The sequence below is a fragment of the Coloeus monedula genome (genome assembly GCF_965178545.1).
Source record: "Coloeus monedula genome assembly, chromosome: 6".
NCBI lineage: Eukaryota > Metazoa > Chordata > Aves > Passeriformes > Corvidae > Coloeus > Coloeus monedula.
Genome location: NC_138786.1, coordinates 1,407,767 through 1,431,135, shown reverse-complemented (window position 1 = coordinate 1,431,135; position 23,369 = coordinate 1,407,767). Strand labels below are relative to the sequence as shown.

The 23,369-nt window shown below is 56.4% G+C and overlaps 4 long non-coding RNA genes across 4 annotated transcripts; all 4 read right to left on the bottom strand.

The window, feature by feature from the left end:
• Window positions 1-3,459: 3,459 nt before the first annotated feature.
• LOC309574054 lies at window positions 3,460-6,749 on the bottom strand. The gene is made up of 4 exons (XR_014226488.1): window positions 6,573-6,749; window positions 6,216-6,489; window positions 4,809-4,911; window positions 3,460-4,130 (listed from the first exon to the last, which is right to left on the bottom strand). It is a non-coding gene; the product is annotated as an uncharacterized lncRNA (long non-coding RNA).
• A 4,561-nt stretch (window positions 6,750-11,310) lies between these two features.
• Window positions 11,311-14,621, bottom strand: LOC309574053. Its single transcript, XR_014226487.1, has 4 exons — window positions 14,445-14,621; window positions 14,088-14,361; window positions 12,660-12,762; window positions 11,311-11,981 (listed from the first exon to the last, which is right to left on the bottom strand). It is a non-coding gene; the product is annotated as an uncharacterized lncRNA (long non-coding RNA).
• A 3,272-nt stretch (window positions 14,622-17,893) lies between these two features.
• On the bottom strand, window positions 17,894-18,807 carry LOC309574057. Its single transcript, XR_014226491.1, has 3 exons — window positions 18,732-18,807; window positions 18,354-18,581; window positions 17,894-18,234 (listed from the first exon to the last, which is right to left on the bottom strand). It is a non-coding gene; the product is annotated as an uncharacterized lncRNA (long non-coding RNA).
• A 1,161-nt stretch (window positions 18,808-19,968) lies between these two features.
• Window positions 19,969-23,133, bottom strand: LOC309574055. Its single transcript, XR_014226489.1, has 3 exons — window positions 22,999-23,133; window positions 21,576-21,678; window positions 19,969-20,897 (listed from the first exon to the last, which is right to left on the bottom strand). It is a non-coding gene; the product is annotated as an uncharacterized lncRNA (long non-coding RNA).
• Window positions 23,134-23,369: the final 236 nt, after the last annotated feature.

Sequence of the window (23,369 nt, the reverse complement as noted above, 5' to 3'; positions counted from 1 at the left end):
CAGGAAAACTGCCTTGCAATCCGCTACAAAACCCGCCTGGAAAGCCCAGGATGCCCGGAGCCAGCAGCCGTTTCTCCTGGAGCTCCTGCTGACAGGCATTTGAAGCCTGCTGTGCCTCACAGCTGCTTTTCTGCTCCGAGCTGCCATTTCAGCAGCCCCCAGGGACAGGAACAGCACCCGCAGCGGCCACCTGGCTCAGCCCGGGCTCCATCCAGCGCTCACCGAGAGCTGCTGAGAGCTGAAATCCTCCCTGTCCCTCCTGCCGGGGAAAACCTGCCTCCGGCTCCGTTCCTCCTCCCCTCCAGCTCTCACCCCCCGGGAAAGAGCAGCTCCATCCTCGCTGGCCGCTCCCGGCTGCGGGCAGCCGCCGCCTTTCGGGCCGGGGGAGAGCTCGGGCAGCTCCAGTGCCTGCTCTTCCTCGATGCTTTTCTGTCTCCCTGCATCTCCTCGAGCCGGAGGGAGCGCGGGGAGGCGGTGGAGAGGGGGAGACGAGAGCCCAGCACGGCCCCACATGGCCCCGGGGCTTCTCGTCGGAGCGGCGAGGCGTGGGCGGTACGGAGGCTCGGAAAGGAAGGCGCAGTTGGGCGCTCAGGTTGGCGTAAGGGACGCTTTTTTTAGCACCTGCCAGGACCTTGCAGAGACCGGGTCACACTTCCGCCACACTCAAGATGGCGGACACAGTAGGACCTCGGAAGAGGCGTCCACGCCGATGCCTGCCGGCGCCCACACGGCTATCGCCCGCCCCGATGCAACGGACCCCACAGCCCGTGCCCGCACACCGGGAATCGCCACAGAAAATTGCGCTGAAAGCGCTAGGGCGGCGTCGGCGTCGCATTCAGGCAGCCGAATAGACAGACGCAGTGGCGGGGGGGGGTCCATTCTTTCCCGCGCTTTTCTCGGCCTACCCAAGGCGCATGCGCAGTGTCGCCATGTTGAGAAGGTCACTAAGCAGTGTGCCGAGCCGCCATATTTGCTGTGGTGGTCACGTGACTGCCGCCCGCCGCCGCCATCTTGGGTGCTGGCAGAAGCCACTTCCGGTTGAGCCGCCATCTTTAGTGTGGCACACGTAAGGCCCCCCCCCCCCCCCCCCCCCAACGGCGTCTGTCTATTCGGCTGCCTGAATCCGGCCCCGACTCCGACGCCGGTCCCGCGCTTTCCCCACGATTTTCCGCACCGCTTCCCGGTGCGAGGACACGGCTGGTGGGGTCAGCGGCACCGGAGCCGGGCAACGGCCCCGCGACCGGCGGCAGGCATCGGCAGGGACACCTCTCAAGGGGGGGTTGGGTCCTAGCGCGTCCGCCATCTTGAGTGTGGCGGAAGTGGCACCCACTTTCTGCAAGGTCCTGGCAGCTGCTAAAAAAAAAAGGTCACTTATGCCAACGCGAAAAGTGCCCAATTGCGCCTTCCTTTCCGAGCCACCCCCTTGAAAGTGCCACGCGGGCGGCTCTATTCTGACCGTGCTCGCCCGGTGCTCCCCGCCCCCGGTCGCGCTGCGACCGCGCCTCTGCTGCCCGGCAAAACCGGCCCCGCCGGGCCGCCCCCCGCGCTGTCATTCCCCGCGGTCGCCGCCCCGCACGGCGCCCGTTCCTTTCCATAGCTGTGGCCCCGCTCGTGCACGGCCGTGTCCCTCGGCTCCGAACCGCCCTTCGCCCCTCCCCTCCGCTGACAGACCCGGCCCCGCTCGCTCCCGCTCCTTGCCACGCTCGGCAGCCACCGAGGCCGCCGCCCTCTCGGCTCAGCCGGCACCGGGCGGCAGCAGCGCCGCCCAGCTCAGCCCGGGGGCAGGCACAGAGCACAGGGAAAAGCCGGCTCCGGGCGCTCTGCAGCTCCTGCAGCCCGAGCGTCTCGGCTCCTGCGGCCAGGCGCTTGCTGCTTTCCTTCCTACAGAAAAACGCCGGCTCCTTATTCTCAAAACCTGCGGATCTCTATTCCCAGCTTCTTATATTGCTGTATGCAACAGAGTAGACAGAGAGGGCTGGCTCATTTCAAAATGAATTTACATCTAAAGTAGTAGTATTTGTCTATAGCTGTAAAAATGAAGAACTTAACAGCTTTTAGTATTTTACACTGTCATACACACATCCCTTCCGGTGGATTTTCTGGCAGTTTTGGGTCCCTCTGGGGCAGGGCACCCACCATGAACCCCCTCGTTCCCATTCTCATCCCTTTCCTCAGCTCCACGTGCATTTGTGCCTCCTCTGAAGGGCTGGAAAGGAATTTGGGAACCCCCTTCCGTTTCTTTGGTTTTCAGCTTTTTCTCTGAGGCGGCCCAAAAGGCAAACAGGAGAAAAAAAAACCCCAGAACTGTACAAAATCCCAGCCCCTCCCAAGATGCAGCTCCTCACACCAAAACTTGGGAGAATCCCTGGTGTTCCCAACACCGCTGCAATCCCACCTGGAGCTGAGCTTCAAGAGTGCTCTGCCTAATCCACATGCAAGCCTGGATAGCCCAAAGCCTGCAGGAAAAGAGGAGGCAAAGTGAAGGGGAGAGGGGAAAAAACGGAGTTTTGGGTTTTCCCTGTGTTTGCAACAGGATTGAAGGGCAGGATGGAGAGGTTTTGTGGAAAAGAAGTACCAAAGGCTGCTTCATTCCCAGCAATCAGTGCTGCTCAGGTTGAATCCAAGAGTACAAATCCACCAGGATCAAACAGGATGACACAGATCTGTGAAGCTGCAGCCTTCTTTCTTCTCCAGGGCCTCACTATCAGGAATTACACCCCCAGATTTGTTCCTTTCCAAGTGTCACCTCTTCCCAACAAAGCACTGGACATCCAAGGAATAGAGAAATTGATGTGCTGACCACTGCTTACTCCTCTGGAATGTCAGAGCTTGGGAAAATGGGCAGCTGGAGCTTTTCCTGGTGCTACCCATGAAGTGTATTTTACCTAAGAGCCCCTGCCCATGCCTTTGCCTGTATCCACCAAAAATCCACCTGTTCATTCCCCAGCTGCTGCCTCCCTCTTTTCCTTTATCCCACAGAATTTTAACAGGTGAATATTCCCCTCTGCAAGAGCACCTTTCATTCCAAACCTAAGGACAAACGAATCATTCCCTTGGACCTTCATTATTAGAATCCCACTGAGAGCAATGGATGCAAAATGATCCTCTCCTGGCCCCTGCTGCATTCCTGGAGCAGGGATTCTTTCCCTCTTTCCCCCACACCCTGCGGTGCCCGCCCTGCCCTGCCCCCTTTTCCGGCTTTGTTCCACAGCTTTTGTTTCCACCTCTTGCATCCTTTCCCTCACTCCAGGAGCTCCCAGCAGTTCCACACCCTCTTTTCTCCCATCCTCATCCTTTCTCCAAGAACAGAGCTGTGCATTCCAATTCCCTTCTCTTTTCTCTGACAATTCCCACCAATCCACACCTAAAGCTGACACAAGGAACACTCAGTGCCCACAAATGCAAATCCAGACCTGGCCATGCCTAAACTCTGAACACACAATCCCCGACCATCGGCATTAATTCAAAGCTAACATTTAGGACACAGTTCAGGCTGCAGCACAAAGTCAGTGCAGACAAAGGCTCCACAGGAAACGTGGGATTTCCTTCCTGCAGTGGCATTTATGGCTGAGCAGATCAGAACAAGGCCTGAGCACACAGGACTGGAGAATAAACACCCAGCAACAACCCCTGTGCTCGGCAGGGGCCTGGGGCATCCCAGTCCAGGCTATTGGCTTCTTTTCCTTTTCTTCACCGCAATTAACCTGTAACAGGAACTTGTGAATCCATCCAGATAAGGAGACATTTCCTGAAACAGATCCTCCATAGAAACAGGAACAGAGAAGCTCACTGCCACATCCAAAATCCTTCAGCAAAGCACTTGCAAAAGCAAAGGTGCTGAGGGATTCCCAGGAGCACCAGGGAACCCAAGTGAAGGGGGGAAACCGGCCCACGGCAAACAGCTGCCACTGCTTTGCACTCCAGGCGCTCTGCAAGCGCAGCTTCCCTGGAATTTCACCCTCAGCATCTCTTCCAAGCTCCACAGGGGAACAAACAGGGACTCCAACATCTCCTTCCTTTGTCCATTTTGCAGCACAGGCCCACCAGGAGGAACTGGAATCCAAAGGCAGATCTAAACATGGGACTCCCACTTGCCACTCTCTCTACCTTTTCTCCAGCTTGGCCCTGGGCTGGGAAACAAACGACAACAAACGTTTAAAAACCATCCTTGAGGTGTCTTGAGGATGCCCAGGCCTGGCAGAAAGCCCTTCCCACCAGCCTGCCCAACATAATCAGGTGCAGCTGCATACCCCAAACTGCTCCTGAAATTTGTGCCACATTGATTCAATTACTTGGTTTACTTCTATGGAGTCATTAACTCTAGAAAAAAGGTTCATCGAAATCTGAGGGCTCCAACTAATTCAGGGGACATTTTCCTCAGACAAACAACTAACCCAATGAACTCCTGTGCTGAGAGTTCACCCCCCATCTCACGGGCACCGGCCATGTCACAGCCAAAACCTTCCCCGGACCCAGCACAGCGCCCTGGCCCTCCACACACGGGCACCTCTGGGAGCCATGGGCCAGCAATAGCCCAGCGCCTCTCAGGGGCCTGGGCCAAAGAGCTGCAGCAGCCGGAGCGCCCCGGGGAGAGAGAGGAACCCGCGAGTTCTGCCCCCACGCAGCACAGGAGGAGCTGCCCTGGCCCAGCTCTGCCTCCTGTGCCAGCAGCAGCGCGGGCGCAGCTCTCACCCACCAGGGCTGCAAGGGGCAAGCGCCTGCGCCCAGCTGGGCACCGATGTGGCGCGGCCCCAGCGCGCTCCGCGAGTGCCCCCCAGGAACAAAGGGCAGCACCAAACGAGACTCACCCACAGCGCTCCCAAAAACTCTCCAGCACCATTTGCTGCTTCCCTCTCGCTGCCAGGGCCCAACAAGCTCTGGCTCAGGTCCTGTCCCAGGCTCGCCGGTGACCTTGAGAGGAAAAGGTTATGTTCAAATTCAAGCAGGAGCTAAACACAACAACAGAGAAGCACAGAACGAGACAAATTATCTTCCACCGCCCTCAGTAGCCTCAATTCAGGAGGGTCGGCAGAAACTCAAGAGTTGCACAGGGCAAAGGTCCAGGTGTACCTTTAGATACATTCAAACATCCTGGAGCCCTGGGCTTTCCTAGTGCCTTGGTACCCAACGTCAGGGGGGGAAACCATCCCAGTTCAGGCTTCCCCAGCCCATGTGCAGGTGTCACCCCCAGCTCTCCCAGGGGCTCCCAGTTCCCAGGGCAGAGCAGAACCAGCACCCAGCCAGCAGCCCCTCAGGCCTGGGAGCTGGGGGGCACTTCCAGAAGTACACCATGCCTTGGAGCAAGCTGGCCAAACAATTCCACACCTAAACCCTTCAATCCCTGCAAGTCAAGGCAGACTCCCAAATGCCCAAGAATTCGCAGCTGCCACGGAAAAGTTAAAAGATCAACGTCTGCCTGAACTGCATTTGCAGAGTCCAATTGCACCCATTTTGCTCTGCCTCACGCTGGCAAATTGCCCGGAACGTGCTGTGGACAAGAGCCTGGAAACCATGGAAAACTCCTGACACTGGTATCCCGACTCTGCCTCCTGCAGACACCCAGCTCAGGGAAAGCTTTGCAGCAAAGCCCATCCTAAAGGAGCTGTTTTCCCCGAGGAAGCCCAGCAGCGGCAGCGCTGCCCCAGAGCACAAAGCAGCAGCTCTGCTGGGGAAGAGCATCCTTCAGTTCCTCTGCTGCTCACTTGACCACAGAGCTGTTCCTAGGCCACATTCACTGCCCCACCCTGGAGGAACTACCTGCACCCCCTTCTGAGTGCTCCCTGCTGTTCACGTGACCTTTTCTACATAAAACTGCCAGGAACAGGGCCCAGACAAGTGAAGACCTTTCAAAAAAAAAAAAAAGAAGAAAAGATAAAAACCCTGAGTTTGCACAAATAAGCACTGAATCCAAAACCTTTTATGTTTCCAGTATTCCAACCACGTTCAGATGCTGAGCAGGTGCTAAAAACAACACAAAAGCACAAGAAGAGACAAATCTTCCTTCTCGACCTTCAATATCCTCAACTCAGTCCCTCCCTGCGCATCCCCGGAGAGGATTTACTCCGTCCTTTGTTCCCGACAGCACCTCTCCAGTGCAAATCCCGCTTCACACAGACACTGACTAAGCAGACCTAAGGCAATGGTTCCAGCAGCAGCTGCAATCCCGAGCTCCCTGTCTCCTGCACAGCTCATCCAAGCACTCCCAGCAATCTCACCTCGGCCCAGACACTCTCTGTCCTCAGAGGGAAACACAACCTGATGGCACGCAGCTCTGGCACCACATTCCCTCTTCCCTTCTCCCTTTCTCCAGCACACCAGGCTGCTGGAAACGGCATTCCCTAGGCAGTTCATGCCAGCACAGAGGAGAAGAGGAGCCTGTCCCTGACCCACACCACGGGCAGCACCAGGGGGGCCCTAGCTGGCTTTGGCTGCTCCAGCACCAAAGCTTTTGGTCCCAAAGATGGGGCGAGTTCAGTGGTTTTTCCTGTCCTGAAAGAGAGCAGAAAAGAGAAGTTAATCCCACTGTGGAATCCAAGACCCCTGCATTTCACATTTCCACTCTGATTGCTCACCGTAGAGTTTTAGCCGTGAAACAAAAGGGAGAATGACATCAAATCAAATAAAAAGTGCCCTTTTCCAGCATTTTTATTCCAGGCATTAAAAGGATGCTCATTTCTCTTCTAGCATTGTTTCCCTCATTTTAGGAGAACCGTTTTCATCCCAGGCCCCACTCGTCAGTTGTTCGATCCTCTGGCACTGGATTTGGACAAAAGAAGGGACGCACCTGGACTGCAGGAAATCACTGAGAGAAACCCTTCCAAAACGTGACAGAGAAAAACAACAGGAGATGCAGGAAGACACATCCCTCATTTGCACGTCTGGAACGCTTTTCTAAAGACTTCTCTGCATCTGGATGCTCTTTGCTCTTGGCTTTCTTCACAGGAATGCATTTGCTGCTAAACACGTCTCAGACCCTTACCTGATCGGGATAAGGTGGGATGGAGATGAAGACTCCCACAGGGAATAGCCAGGGAGATGCAGGGCCTGGGAACATCAAGGACGGAGAAGAGAAGGAACAGGGATTGTTTTTCTTGTCTCGAGCCAGCAGTGCTGTGAGCTTGGAGAACACACGGCACCGCAGGGATCCAGGGCAGGAGCGGGATAACTGCGGGATAAGGGGAATCTGCTCCCACTCCAGGGCTGTGCCAGTGAAGGAGGGGAATTTTTTAGTGCCTTCATTACACACAAAAACCAAACCCAGCACCACCGAGCTGGACTTTTGTGAGCTGCAAAACAAAGCGGCCCCTGGCCTTTGGGGGAACACAACCTCACCGAGTCACGGAGCCAGGGGATGACACTTGGGAATGATCCTTGCTGCTGCCTGCAGGCAAATCGGATGAGGGAGCCACAGGAGCTGCGGGGTTTCCTGCTCTTCCTGCAACGCCATTGGGCCAGACCAGGAGACCTTTCCTGGAACAGATCTTCCCTGTAAAGGGAGCTGCACCAAAGCTCAAGCCCTCATTTAGAGACCCTTGGAAAAGCAAAGGTGAGAGGGGATTACCTGGAGCCCCAGGGGACCGAGGCGAAGGCGATGAAGAAGCAGACAGCAAAGTGCTTCCACTGCTTCTCACTCCAGCAAAGGGAACATCCCTGGAATTTCATGGCCAGCGTCGCTCCCAAACCCCACAGGTGAACCCACACGTACTCCAGGACTGATCTCCTTCAAACTTCCAGCAGCACAGACTCACCGGGAGGAACTGCAATCCAAGGACACACAGCAGCAACCGTCTTCCCGCTTGCCCCTCTCTCCACATTTTCCCTTTCCAGCGGGATGCAGGTGCCACCCCCCAGAGGCAGGAAAACTGCCTTGCAATCCGCTACAAAACCTGCCTGGAAAGCCCAGGATGCCCGGAGCCAGCAGCCGTTTCTCCTGGAGCTCCTGCTGACAGGCATTTGAAGCCTGCTGTGCCTCACAGCTGCTTTTCTGCTCCGAGCTGCCATTTCAGCAGCCCCCAGGGACAGGAACAGCACCCGCAGCGGCCACCTGGCTCAGCCCGGGCTCCATCCAGCGCTCACCGAGAGCTGCTGAGAGCTGAAATCCTCCCTGTCCCTCCTGCCGGGGAAAACCTGCCTCCGGCTCCGTTCCTCCTCCCCTCCAGCTCTCACCCCCCGGGAAAGAGCAGCTCCATCCTCGCTGGCCGCTCCCGGCTGCGGGCAGCCGCCGCCTTTCGGGCCGGGGGAGAGCTCGGGCAGCTCCAGTGCCTGCTCTTCCTCGATGCTTTTCTGGCTCCCTGCATGTCCTCGAGCCGGAGGGAGCGCGGGGAGGCGGCGGAGAGGGGGGGACGAGAGCCCAGCACGGCCCCACATGGCCCCGGGGCTTCTCGTCGGAGCGGCGAGGCGTGGGCGGTACGGAGGCTCGGAAAGGAAGGCGCAGTTGGGCGCTCAGGTTGGCGTAAGGGACGCTTTTTTTAGCACCTGCCAGGACCTTGCAGAGACCGGGTCACACTTCCGCCACACTCAAGATGGCGGACACAGTAGGACCTCGGAAGAGGCGTCCACGCCGATGCCTGCCGGCGCCCACACGGCTATCGCCCGCCCCGATGCAACGGACCCCACAGCCCGTGCCCGCACACCGGGAATCGCCACAGAAAATTGCGCTGAAAGCGCTAGGGCGGCGTCGGCGTCGCATTCAGGCAGCCGAATAGACAGACGCAGTGGCGGGGAGGGTCCATTCTTTCCCGCGCTTTTCTCGGCCTACCCAAGGCGCATGCGCAGTGTCGCCATGTTGAGAAGGTCACTAAGCAGTGTGCCGAGCCGCCATATTTGCTGTGATGGTCACGTGATTGCCGGCCGCCGCCGCCATCTTGGATGCTGGCAGAAGCCACTTCCGGTTGAGCCGCCATCTTTAGTGTGGCACACTTGAGGCCCCCCCCCCCCCCCCCAACGGCGTCTGTCTATTCGGCTGCCTGAATCCGGCCCCGACTCCGACGCCGGTCCCGCGCTTTCCCCACGATTTTCCGCACCGCTTCCCGGTGCGAGGACACGGCTGGTGGGGTCAGCGGCACCGGAGCCGGGCGACGGCCCCGCGACCGGCGGCAGGCATCGGCAGGGACACCTCTCAAGGGGGGGTTGGGTCCTAGCGCGTCCGCCATCTTGAGTGTGGCGGAAGTGGCACCCACTTTCTGCAAGGTCCTGGCAGCTGCTAAAAAAAAAAGGTCACTTATGCCAACGCGAAAAGTGCCCAATTGCGCCTTCCTTTCCGAGCCACCCCCTTGAAAGTGCCACGCGGGCGGCTCTATTCTGACCGTGCTCGCCCGGTGCTCCCCGCCCCCGGTCGCGCTGCGACCGCGCCTCTGCTGCCCGGCAAAACCGGCCCCGCCGGGCCGCCCCCCGCGCTGTCATTCCCCGCGGTCGCCGCCCCGCACGGCGCCCGTTCCTTTCCATAGCTGTGGCCCCGCTCGTGCACGGCCGTGTCCCTTGGCGCTGCGAACCGCCCTTCGCCCCTCCCCTCCGCTGACAGACCCGGCCCCGCTCGCTCCCGCTCCTTGCCACGCTCGGCAGCCACCGAGGCCGCCGCCCTCTCGGCTCAGCCGGCACCGGGCGGCAGCAGCGCCGCCCAGCTCAGCCCGGGGGCAGGCACAGAGCACAGGGAAAAGCCGGCTCCGGGCGCTCTGCAGCTCCTGCAGCCCGAGCGTCTCGGCTCCTGCGGCCAGGCGCTTGCTGCTTTCCTTCCTACAGAAAAACGCCGGCTCCTTATTCTCAAAACCTGCGGATCTCTATTCCCAGCTTCTTATATTGCTGTATGCAACAGAGTAGACAGAGAGGGCTGGCTCATTTCAAAATGAATTTACATCTAAAGTAGTAGTATTTGTCTATAGCTGTAAAAATGAAGAACTTAACAGCTTTTAGTATTTTACACTGTCATACACACATCCCTTCCGGTGGATTTTCTGGCAGTTTTGGGTCCCTCTGGGGCAGGGCACCCACCATGAACCCCCTCGTTCCCATTCTCATCCCTTTCCTCAGCTCCACGTGCATTTGTGCCTCCTCTGAAGGGCTGGAAAGGAATTTGGGAACCCCCTTCCGTTTCTTTGGTTTTCAGCTTTTTCTCTGAGGCGGCCCAAAAGGCAAACAGGAGAAAAAAAAACCCCAGAACTGTACAAAATCCCAGCCCCTCCCAAGATGCAGCTCCTCACACCAAAACTTGGGAGAATCCCTGGTGTTCCCAACACCGCTGCAATCCCACCTGGAGCTGAGCTTCAAGAGTGCTCTGCCTAATCCACATGCAAGCCTGGATAGCCCAAAGCCTGCAGGAAAAGAGGAGGCAAAGTGAAGGGGAGAGGGGAAAAAACGGAGTTTTGGGTTTTCCCTGTGTTTGCAACAGGATTGAAGGGCAGGATGGAGAGGTTTTGTGGAAAAGAAGTACCAAAGGCTGCTTCATTCCCAGCAATTAGCGCTGCTCAGGTTGAATCCAAGAGTACAAATCCACCAGGATCAAACAGGATGACACAGATCTGTGAAGCTGCAGCCTTCTTTCTTCTCCAGGGCCTCACTATCAGGAATTACACCCCCAGATTTGTTCCTTTCCAAGTGTCACCTCTTCCCAACAAAGCACTGGACATCCAAGGAATAGAGAAATTGATGTGCTGACCACTGCTTACTCCTCTGGAATGTCAGAGCTTGGGAAAATGGGCAGCTGGAGCTTTTCCTGGTGCTACCCATGAAGTGTATTTTACCTAAGAGCCCCTGCCCATGCCTTTGCCTGTATCCACCAAAAATCCACCTGTTCATTCCCCAGCTGCTGCCTCCCTCTTTTCCTTTATCCCACAGAATTTTAACAGGTGAATATTCCCCTCTGCAAGAGCACCTTTCATTCCAAACCTAAGGACAAACGAATCATTCCCTTGGACCTTCATTATTAGAATCCCACTGAGAGCAATGGATGCAAAATGATCCTCTCCTGGCCCCTGCTGCATTCCTGGAGCAGGGATTCTTTCCCTCTTTCCCCCACACCCTGCGGTGCCCGCCCTGCCCTGCCCCCTTTTCCGGCTTTGTTCCACAGCTTTTGTTTCCACCTCTTGCATCCTTTCCCTCACTCCAGGAGCTCCCAGCAGTTCCACACCCTCTTTTCTCCCATCCTCATCCTTTCTCCAAGAACAGAGCTGTGCATTCCAATTCCCTTCTCTTTTCTCTGACAATTCCCACCAATCCACACCTAAAGCTGACACAAGGAACACTCAGTGCCCACAAATGCAAATCCAGACCTGGCCATGCCTAAACTCTGAACACACAATCCCCGACCATCGGCATTAATTCAAAGCTAACATTTAGGACACAGTTCAGGCTGCAGCACAAAGTCAGTGCAGACAAAGGCTCCACAGGAAACGTGGGATTTCCTTCCTGCAGTGGCATTTATGGCTGAGCAGATCAGAACAAGGCCTGAGCACACAGGACTGGAGAATAAACACCCAGCAACAACCCCTGTGCTCGGCAGGGGCCTGGGGCATCCCAGTCCAGGCTATTGGCTTCTTTTCCTTTTCTTCACCGCAATTAACCTGTAACAGGAACTTGTGAATCCATCCAGATAAGGAGACATTTCCTGAAACAGATCCTCCATAGAAACAGGAACAGAGAAGCTCACTGCCACATCCAAAATCCTTCAGCAAAGCACTTGCAAAAGCAAAGGTGCTGAGGGATTCCCAGGAGCACCAGGGAACCCAAGTGAAGGGGGGAAACCGGCCCACGGCAAACAGCTGCCACTGCTTTGCACTCCAGGCGCTCTGCAAGCGCAGCTTCCCTGGAATTTCACCCTCAGCATCTCTTCCAAGCTCCACAGGGGAACAAACAGGGACTCCAACATCTCCTTCCTTTGTCCATTTTGCAGCACAGGCCCACCAGGAGGAACTGGAATCCAAAGGCAGATCTAAACATGGGACTCCCACTTGCCACTCTCTCTACCTTTTCTCCAGCTTGGCCCTGGGCTGGGAAACAAACGACAACAAACGTTTAAAAACCATCCTTGAGGTGTCTTGAGGATGCCCAGGCCTGGCAGAAAGCCCTTCCCACCAGCCTGCCCAACATAATCAGGTGCAGCTGCATACCCCAAACTGCTCCTGAAATTTGTGCCACATTGATTCAATTACTTGGTTTACTTCTATGGAGTCATTAACTCTAGAAAAAAGGTTCATCGAAATCTGAGGGCTCCAACTAATTCAGGGGACATTTTCCTCAGACAAACAACTAACCCAATGAACTCCTGTGCTGAGAGTTCACCCCCCATCTCACGGGCACCGGCCATGTCACAGCCAAAACCTTCCCCGGACCCAGCACAGCGCCCTGGCCCTCCACACACGGGCACCTCTGGGAGCCATGGGCCAGCAATAGCCCAGCGCCTCTCAGGGGCCTGGGCCAAAGAGCTGCAGCAGCCGGAGCGCCCCGGGGAGAGAGAGGAACCCGCGAGTTCTGCCCCCACGCAGCACAGGAGGAGCTGCCCTGGCCCAGCTCTGCCTCCTGTGCCAGCAGCAGCGCGGGCGCAGCTCTCACCCACCAGGGCTGCAAGGGGCAAGCGCCTGCGCCCAGCTGGGCACCGATGTGGCGCGGCCCCAGCGCGCTCCGCGAGTGCCCCCCAGGAACAAAGGGCAGCACCAAACGAGACTCACCCACAGCGCTCCCAAAAACTCTCCAGCACCATTTGCTGCTTCCCTCTCGCTGCCAGGGCCCAACAAGCTCTGGCTCAGGTCCTGTCCCAGGCTCGCCGGTGACCTTGAGAGGAAAAGGTTATGTTCAAATTCAAGCAGGAGCTAAACACAACAACAGAGAAGCACAGAACGAGACAAATTATCTTCCACCGCCCTCAGTAGCCTCAATTCAGGAGGGTCGGCAGAAACTCAAGAGTTGCACAGGGCAAAGGTCCAGGTGTACCTTTAGATACATTCAAACATCCTGGAGCCCTGGGCTTTCCTAGTGCCTCGGTACCCAACGTCAGGGGGGGAAACCATCCCAGTTCAGGCTTCCCCAGCCCATGTGCAGGTGTCACCCCCAGCCCTCCCAGGGGCTCCCAGTTCCCAGGGCAGAGCAGAACCAGCACCCAGCCAGCAGCCCCTCGGGCCTGGGAGCTGGGGGGCACTTCCAGAAGTACACCATGCCTTGGAGCAAGCTGGCCAAACAATTCCACACCTAAACCCTTCAATCCCTGCAAGTCAAGGCAGACTCCCAAATGCCCAAGAATTCGCAGCTGCCATGGAAAAGTTAAAAGATCAACGTCTGCCTGAACTGCATTTGCAGAGTCCAATTGCACCCATTTTGCTCTGCCTCACGCTGGCAAATTGCCCGGAACGTGCTGTGGACAAGAGCCTGGAAACCATGGAAAACTCCTGACACTGGTATCCCGACTCTGCCTCCTGCAGACACCCAGCTCAGGGAAACCTTTGCAGCAAAGCCCATCCTAAAGGAGCTGTTTTCCCCGAGGAAGCCCAGCAGCGGCAGCGCTGGCCCAGAGCACAAAGCAGCAGCTGTGCCGGGGAAGAGCATCCTTCAGTTCCTCTGCTGCTCACTTGACCACAGAGCTGTTCCTAGGCCACATTCACTGCCCCACCCTGGAGGAACTACCTGCACCCCCTTCTGAGTGCTCCCTGCTGTTCACGTGACCTTTTCTACATAAAACTGCCAGGAACAGGGCCCAGACAAGTGAAGACCTTTCAAAAAAAAAAAAAAAAAAAAAAAGAAAAGAAAAGAAAAGAAAAGATAAAAACCCTGAGTTTGCACAAATAAGCACTGAATCCAAAACCTTTTATGTTTCCAGTATTCCAACCACGTTCAGATGCTGAGCAGGTGCTAAAAACAACACAAAAGCACAAGAAGAGACAAATCTTCCTTCTCAACCTTCAATATCCTCAACTCAGTCCCTCCCTGCGCATCCCCGGAGAGGATTTACTCCGTCCTTTGTTCCCGACAGCACCTCTCCAGTGCAAATCCCACTTCACACAGACACTGACTAAGCAGACCTAAGGCAATGGTTCCAGCAGCAGCTGCAATCCCGAGCTCCCTGTCTCCTGCACAGCTCATCCAAGCACTCCCAGCAATCTCACCTCGGCCCAGACACTCTCTGTCCTCAGAGGGAAACACAACCTGATGGCACGCAGCTCTGGCACCACATTCCCTCTTCCCTTCTCCCTTTCTCCAGCACACCAGGCTGCTGGAAACGGCATTCCCTAGGCAGTTCATGCCAGCACAGAGGAGAAGAGGAGCCTGTCCCTGACCCACACCACGGGCAGCACCAGGGGGGCCCTAGCTGGCTTTGGCTGCTCCAGCACCAAAGCTTTTGGTCCCAAAGATGGGGCGAGTTCAGTGGTTTTTCCTGTCCTGAAAGAGAGCAGAAAAGAGAAGTTAATCCCACTGTGGAATCCAAGACCCCTGCATTTCACATTTCCACTCTGATTGCTCACCGTAGAGTTTTAGCCGTGAAACAAAAGGGAGAATGACATCAAATCAAATAAAAAGTGCCCTTTTCCAGCATTTTTATTCCAGGCATTAAAAGGATGCTCATTTCTCTTCTAGCATTGTTTCCCTCATTTTAGGAGAACCGTTTTCATCCCAGGCCCCACTCGTCAGTTGTTCGATCCTCTGGCACTGGATTTGGACAAAAGAAGGGACGCACCTGGACTGCAGGAAATCACTGAGAGAAACCCTTCCAAAACGTGACAGAGAAAAACAACAGGAGATGCAGGAAGACACATCCCTCATTTGCACGTCTGGAACGCTTTTCTAAAGACTTCTCTGCATCTGGATGCTCTTTGCTCTTGGCTTTCTTCACAGGAATGCATTTGCTGCTAAACACGTCTCAGACCCTTACCTGATCGGGATAAGGTGGGATGGAGATGAAGACTCCCACAGGGAATAGCCAGGGAGATGCAGGGCCTGGGAACATCAAGGACGGAGAAGAGAAGGAACAGGGATTGTTTTTCTTGTTTAGAGCCAGCAGTGCTGTGAGCTTGGAGAACACACGGCACCGCAGGGATCCACGGCAGGAGCGGGATAACTGCGGGATAAGGGGAATCTGCTCCCACTCCAGGGCTGTGCCAGTGAAGGAGGGGAATTTTTTAGTGCCTTCATTGCACACAAAAACCAAACCCAGCACCACCGAGCTGGACTTTCGTGAGCTGCAAAACAAAGCGGCCCCTGGCCTTTGGGGGAACACAACCTCACCGAGTCACGGAGCCAGGGCATGACACTTGGGAATGATCCTGGCTGCTGCCTGCAGGCAAATCAGATGAGGGAGCCACAGGAGCTGTGGGGTTTCCTGTTCTGCCTGCAACGCCATTGGGCCAGACCAGGAGACCTTTCCTGGAACAGATCTTCCCTGTAAAGGGAGCTACACCAAAGCTCAAGCCCTCATTTAGAGACCCTTGGAAAAGCAAAGGTGAGAGGGGATTACCTGGAGCCCCAGGGGACCGAGGCGAAGGCGATGAAGAAGCAGACAGCAAAGTGCTTCCACTGCTTCTCACTCCAGCAAAGGGAACATCCCTGGAATTTCATGGCCAGCGTCGCTCCCAAACCCCACAGGTGAACCCACACGTACTCCAGGACTGATCTCCTTCAAACTTCCAGCAGCACAGACTCACCGGGAGGAACTGCAATCCAAGGACACACATCAGCAACCGTCTTCCCGCTTGCCCCTCTCTCCACATTTTCCCTTTCCAGCGGGATGCAGGTGCCACCCCCCAGAGGCAGGAAAACTGCCTTGCAATCCAGTACAAAACCTGCCTGGAAAGCCCAGGATGCCCGGAGCCAGCAGCCGTTTCTCCTGGAGCTCCTGCTGACAGGCATTTGAAGCCTGCTGTGCCTCACAGCTGCTTTTCTGCTCCGAGCTGCCATTTCAGCAGCCCCCAGGGACAGGAACAGCACCCGCAGCGGCCACCTGGCTCAGCCCGGGCTCCATCCAGCGCTCACCGAGAGCTGCTGAGAGCTGAAATCCTCCCTGTCCCTCCTGCCGGGGAAAACCTGCCTCCGGCTCCGTTCCTCCTCCCCTCCAGCTCTCACCCCCCGGGAAAGAGCAGCTCCATCCTCGCTGGCCGCTCCCGGCTGCGGGCAGCCGCCGCCTTTCGGGCCGGGGGAGGGCTCGGGCAGCTCCAGTGCCTGCTCTTCCTCGATGCTTTTCTGTCTCCCTGCATGTCCTCGAGCCGGAGGGAGCGCGGGGAGGCGGCGGAGAGGGGGAGACGAGAGCCCAGCACGGCCCCACATGGCCCCGGGGCTTCTCGTCGGAGCGGCGAGGCGTGGGCGGTACGGAGGCTCGGAAAGGAAGGCGCAGTTAGGCGCTCAGGTTGGGGTAAGGGACGCTTTTTTTAGCACCTGCCAGGACCTTGCAGAGACCGGGTCACACTTCCGCCACACTCAAGATGGCGGACACAGTAGGACCTCGGAAGAGGCGTCCACGCCGATGCCTGCCGGCGCCCACACGGCTATCGCCCGCCCCGATGCAACGGACCCCACAGCCCGTGCCCGCACACCGGGAATCGCCACAGAAAATTGCGCTGAAAGCGCTAGGGCGGCGTCGGCGTCGCATTCAGGCAGCCGAATAGACAGACGCAGTGGCGGGGAGGGTCCATTCTTTCCCGCGCTTTTCTCGGCCTACCCAAGGCGCATGCGCAGTGTCGCCATGTTGAGAAGGTCACTAAGCAGTGTGCCGAGCCGCCATATTTGCTGTGATGGTCACGTGATTGCCGGCCGCCGCCGCCGCCATCTTGGATGCTGGCAGAAGCCACTTCCGGTTGAGCCGCCATCTTTAGTGTGGCACACGTAAGGCCCCCCCCCCCCCCCCAACGGCGTCTGTCTATTCGGCTGCCTGAATCCGGCCCCGACTCCGACGCCGGTCCCGCGCTTTCCCCACGATTTTCCGCACCGCTTCCCGGTGCGAGGACACGGCTGGTGGGGTCAGCGGCACCGGAGCCGGGCAACGGCCCCGCGACCGGCGGCAGGCATCGGCAGGGACACCTCTCAAGGGGGGGTTGGGTCCTAGCGCGTCCGCCATCTTGAGTGTGGCGGAAGTGGCACCCACTTTCTGCAAGGTCCTGGCAGCTGCTAAAAAAAAAAGGTCACTTATGCCAACGCGAAAAGTGCCCAATTGCGCCTTCCTTTCCGAGCCACCCCCTTGAAAGTGCCACGCGGGCGGCTCTATTCTGACCGTGCTCGCCCGGTGCTCCCCGCCCCCGGTCGCGCTGCGACCGCGCCTCTGCTGCCCGGCAAAACCGGCCCCGCCGGGCCGCCCCCCGCGCTGTCATTCCCCGCGGTCGCCGCCCCGCACGGCGCCCGCTCCTTTCCATAGCTGTGGCCCCGCTCATGCACGGCCGTGTCCCTCGGCTCCGAACCGCCCTTCGCCCCTCCCCTCCGCTGACAGACCCGGCCCCGCTCGCTCCCGCTCCTTGCCACGCTCGGCAGCCACCGAGGCCGCCGCCCTCTCGGCTCAGCCGGCACCGGGCGGCAGCAGCGCCGGGGCGCCGTGTCGGGGGCGGCAGTGCCGCGCTCTCGCCACCAGGCGGCAGCAGCGCCGCCCAGCTCAGCCCGGGGGCAGGCACAGAGCACAGGGAAAAGCCGGCTCCGGGCGCTCTGCAGCTCCTGCAGCCCGAGCGTCTCGGCTCCTGCGGCCAGGCGCTTGCTGCTTTCCTTCCTACAGAAAAACGCCGGCTCCTTATTCTCAAAACCTGCTGATCCCTATTCCCAGCTTCTTATATTGCTGTATGCAACAGAGTAGAGAGAGAGGGCTGGCTCATTTCAAAATGAATTTACATCTAAAGTAGTAGTATTTGTCTATAACTGTAAAAATGAAGAACTTAACAGCTTTTAGTATTTTACACTGTCATACACACATCCCTTCCGGTGGATTTTCTGGCAGTTTTGGGTCCCTCTGGGGCAGGGCACCCACCATGAACCCCCTCGTTCCCATTCTCATCCCTTTCCTCAGCTCCACGTGGCTTTGTGCCTCCTCTGAAGGGCTGGAAAGGAATTTGGGAACCCCCTTCTGTTTCTTTGGTTTTCAGCTTTTTCTCTGAGGCGGCCCAAAAGGCAAACAGGAGAAAAAAAAAACCCCCAGAACTGTACAAAATCCCAGCCCCTCCCAAGATGCAGCTCCTCACACCAAAACTTGGGAGAATCCCTGGTGCTTCTAACACTGCTGCAATCCCACCTGGAGCTGAGCTTCCATGGTGTCTAATCCACATGCAAGCCTGGATAGCCCAAAGCCTGCAGGAAAAGAGGAGGCAAAGTGAAGGGGAGAGGGGAAAAAACGGAGTTTTGGGTTTTCCCTGTGTTTGCAACAGGATTGAAGGGCAGGATGGAGAGGTTTTGTGGAAAAGAAGTACCAAAGGCTGCTTCATTGCCAGCAATTAGCGCTGCTCAGGTTGAATCCAAGAGGACAAATGCACCAGGATCAAACAGGAGCGGCCGACAGGATGGGTTATGACACAGATCTGTGAAGCTGGAGCCTTCTTTCTTCTCCCGGGCTCTCCCAGAAATTCTCCATGGCCGGACGTGCTCCCGCTCTCCCCGCTGGGGAGGGTGGACTTGGATAGCCCGGGTGACTGGTGAGCCTAAACCAAGAAAGTGATGCAGTGATCCAAGTGTTTTTCCCCAGGAAATGACATATTCTCTGGACCTGGGATAACCCATATCCCATGGCCTTCTCCAGGAAGGGTCCCAGCTGGATATGGTCTCCCAGAAAGGATTCCATAGGGGCTCACCTTTTGCTTGGAGCTTGGCTGAAGTCCTCAGCAATGCCAGGGAATGTGGCCATTGGAGGCTTTGGGCAGATCTGGCTCATTTGCCTTTTTAGGCTTTGCTTCCTTCTCTCAGCCTTCCCACTGGATTGGGGTCTCCAAGGAATATGGAAATCCCATTGGATTCCTGCTCTTTTGGACATTTTTTGTACCGTCCCTGTACAAAACGAGGCCCCCTGTTCGATGCTTTTCCCCACCGTTCCCCGGCACTTTTATCTGCCGGTGCATTCCCTGCGTTGCTTGGGCTCTTCCCAGCTCTCTGAGCTCCTTCACAAGGCAGGAGATCGATTTGGCCCAGGAACTGAACCCTCCCGAGGAATTGTCTGATGCCATCTCTGCATTTGACACCTGATCCTTGTGCTCAAAGGATCCCTCTTTCTTCCCTTCAGCCAATTCCAAGGCTCGCTGCCCCCAGCTGCGATCAGGCCCCAGCCTGATCCCTGCAGTCTTCCCTGCCGGGATCCTGCTCAGGAATCCCTGGGCTACAAATGTAAGAATTCATTCTTCCCACCCCTGCCCAGTTCCAAAGGATTTGGTGTCTGCCTTACCCGGCTGGAGCCTGCTTCCAACTCTGTTCTTGCTGCTTCTGCTGCTTTCCATTGCCCAGGAATTCCACCGATGGAGTGACAGCATTTTCCAGCTCCTCCAGGATTCCCTCTGTTGTGTTTGGGTGCTGGAAGGATATCAAAACCAGGGCCTCACTATCAGGAATTACATCCCTGGATTTGTTCCTTTCCAAGTGTCACCTCTTCCCAACAAAGCACTGGACATCCAAGGAATAGAGAAATTGATGTGCTGACCACTGCTTACTCCTCTGGAATGTCAGAGCTTGGGAAAATGGGCAGCTGGAGCTTTTCCTGGTGCTACCCATGAAGTGTATTTTACCTAAGAGCCCCTGCCCATGCCTTTGCCTGTATCCACCAAAAATCCACCTGTTCATTCCCCAGCTGCTGCCTCCCTCTTTTCCTTTATCCCACAGAATTTTAACAGGTGAATCTTCCCCTCTGCAAGAGCACCTTTCATTCCAAACCTAAGAACAAACAAATCATTTCTTTGGACCTTCATTATTAGAATCCCACTGAGAGCAATGGATGCAAAATGATCCTCTCCTGGCCCCTGCTGCATTCCTGGAGCAGGGATTCTTTCCCTCCTCCCCCCCCCCCCCTCGGTGCCCACCCTGCTCTGCCCCCTTTTCCGGCTTTGTTCCACAGCTTTTGTTTCCACCTCTTGCATCCTTTCCCTCACTCCAGGAGCTCCCAGCAGTTCCACACCCTCTTTTCTCCCATCCTCATCCTTTCTCCAAGAACAGAGCTGTGCATTCCAATTCCCTTCTCTTTTCTCTGACAATTCCCACCAATCCACACCTAAAGCTGACACAAGGAACACTCAGTGCCCACAAATGCAAATCCAGACCTGGCCATGCCTAAACTCTGAACACACAATCCCCGACCATCTGCATTAATTCAAAGCTAACATTTAGGACACAGTTCAGGCTGCAGCACAAAGTCAATGCAGACAAAGGCTCCACAGGAAACGTGGGATTTCCTTCCTGCAGTGGCATTTATGGCTGAGCAGATCAGAACAAGGCCTGAGCACACAGGACTGGAGAATAAACACCCAGCAACAACCCCTGTGCTCGGCAGGGGCCTGGGGCATCCCAGTCCAGGCTATTGGCTTCTTTTCCTTTTCTTCACCGCAATTAACCTTTAACAGGAACTTGTGAATCCATCCAGATAAGGAGACGTTTCCTGAAACAGATCCTCCATAGAAACAGGAACAGAGAAGCTCACTGCCACATCCAAAATCCTTCAGCAAAGCACTTGCAAAAGCAAAGGTGCTGAGGGATTCCCAGGAGCACCAGGGAACCCAAGTGAAGGGGGGAAACCGGCCCACGGCAAACAGCTGCCACTGCTTTGCACTCCAGGCGCTCTGCAAGCGCAGCTTCCCTGGAATTTCACCCTCAGCATCTCTTCCAAGCTCCACAGGGGAACAAACAGGGACTCCAACATCTCCTTCCTTTGTCCATTTTGCAGCACAGGCCCACCAGGAGGAACTGGAATCCAAAGGCAGATCTAAACATGGGACTCCCACTTGCCACTCTCTCTACCTTTTCTCCAGCTTGGCCCTGGGCTGGGAAACAAACGACAACAAACGTTTAAAAACCATCCTTGAGGTGTCTTGAGGATGCCCAGGCCTGGCAGAAAGCCCTTCCCACCAGCCTGCCCAACATAATCAGGTGCAGCTTCATACCCCAAACTGCTCCTGAAATTTGTGCCACATTGATTCAATTACTTGGTTTACTTCTATGGAGTCATTAACTCTAGAAAAAAGGTTCATCGAAATCTGAGGGCTCCAACTAATTCAGGGGACATTTTCCTCAGACAAACAACTAACCCAATGAACTCCTGTGCTGAGAGTTCACCCCCCATCTCACGGGCACCGGCCATGTCACAGCCAAAACCTTCCCCGGACCCAGCACAGCGCCCTGGCCCTCCACACACGGGCACCTCTGGGAGCCATGGGCCAGCAATAGCCCAGCGCCTCTCAGGGGCCTGGGCCAAAGAGCTGCAGCAGCCGGAGCGCCCCGGGGAGAGAGAGGAACCCGCGAGTTCTGCCCCCACGCAGCACAGGAGGAGCTGCCCTGGCCCAGCTCTGCCTCCTGTGCCAGCAGCAGCGCGGGCGCAGCTCTCACCCACCAGGGCTGCAAGGGGCAAGCGCCTGCGCCCAGCTGGGCACCGATGTGGCGCGGCCCCAGCGCGCTCCGCGAGTGCCCCCCAGGAACAAAGGGCAGCACCAAACGAGACTCACCCACAGCGCTCCCAAAAACTCTCCAGCACCATTTGCTGCTTCCCTCTCGCTGCCAGGGCCCAACAAGCTCTGGCTCAGGTCCTGTCCCAGGCTCGCCGGTGACCTTGAGAGGAAAAGGTTATGTTCAAATTCAAGCAGGAGCTAAAAACAACAACAGAGAAGCACAGAATGAGACAAATTATCTTCCACCGCCCTCAGTAGCCTCAATTCAGGAGGGTCGGCAGAAACTCAAGAGTTGCACAGGGCAAAGGTCCAGGTGTACCTTTAGATACATTCAAACATCCTGGAGCCCTGGGCTTTCCTAGTGCCTCGGTACCCAACGTCAGGGGGGGAAACCATCCCAGTTCAGGCTTCCCCAGCCCATGTGCAGGTGTCACCCCCAGCCCTCCCAGGGGCTCCCAGTTCCCAGGGCAGAGCAGAACCAGCACCCAGCCAGCAGCCCCTCGGGCCTGGGAGCTGGGGGGCACTTCCAGAAGTACACCATGCCTTGGAGCAAGCTGGCCAAACAATTCCACACCTAAACCCTTCAATCCCTGCAAGTCAAGGCAGACTCCCAAATGCCCAAGAATTCGCAGCTGCCATGGAAAAGTTAAAAGATCAGCGTCTGCCTGAACTGCATTTGCAGAGTCCAATTGCACCCATTTTGCTCTGCCTCACGCTCGCAAATTGCCCGGAACGTGCTGTGGACAAGAGCCTGGAAACCATGGAAAACTCCTGACACTGGTATCCCGACTCTGCCTCCTGCAGACACCCAGCTCAGGGAAAGCTTTGCAGCAAAGCCCATCCTAAAGGAGCTGTTTTCCCCGAGGAAGCCCAGCAGCGGCAGCGCTGCCCCAGAGCACAAAGCAGCAGCTGTGCCGGGGAAGAGCATCCTTCAGTTCCTCTGCTGCTCACTTGACCACAGAGCTGTTCCTAGGCCACATTCACTGCCCCACCCTGGAGGAACTACCTGCACCCCCTTCTGAGTGCTCCCTGCTGTTCACGTGACCTTTTCTACATAAAACTGCCAGGAACAGGGCCCAGACAAGTGAAGACCTTTCAAAAAAAAAAAAAAAAAAAAAAAGAAAAGAAAAGAAAAGATAAAAACCCTGAGTTTGCACAAATAAGCACTGAATCCAAAACCTTTTATGTTTCCAGTATTCCAACCACGTTCAGATGCTGAGCAGGGGCTAAAAACAACAGAAAAGCGCAAGAAGAGACAAATCTTCCTTCTCGACCTTCAATATCCTCAACTCAGTCCCTCCCTGCGCATCCCCGGAGAGGATTTACTCCGTCCTTTGTTCCCGACAGCACCTCTCCAGTGCAAATCCCGCTTCACACAGACACTGACTAAGCAGACCTAAGGCAATGGTTCCAGCAGCAGCTGCAATCCCGAGCTCCCTGTCTCCTGCACAGCTCATCCAAGCACTCCCAGCAATCTCACCTCGGCCCAGACACTCTCTGTCCTCAGAGGGAAACACAACCTGATGGCACGCAGCTCTGGCACCACATTCCCTCTTCCCTTCTCCCTTTCTCCAGCACACCAGGCTGCTGGAAACGGCATTCCCTAGGCAGTTCATGCCAGCACAGAGGAGAAGAGGAGCCTGTCCCTGACCCACACCACGAGCAGCACCAGGGGGGCCCTAGCTGGCTTTGGCTGCTCCAACACCAAAGCTCTTGGTCCCAAAGATGGGACGAGTTCAGTGGTTTTTCCTGTCCTGAAAGAGAGCAGAAAAGAGAAGTTAATCCCACTGTGGAATCCAAGACCCCTGCATTTCACATTTCCACTCTGATGGCTCACCGTGGAGTTTTAGC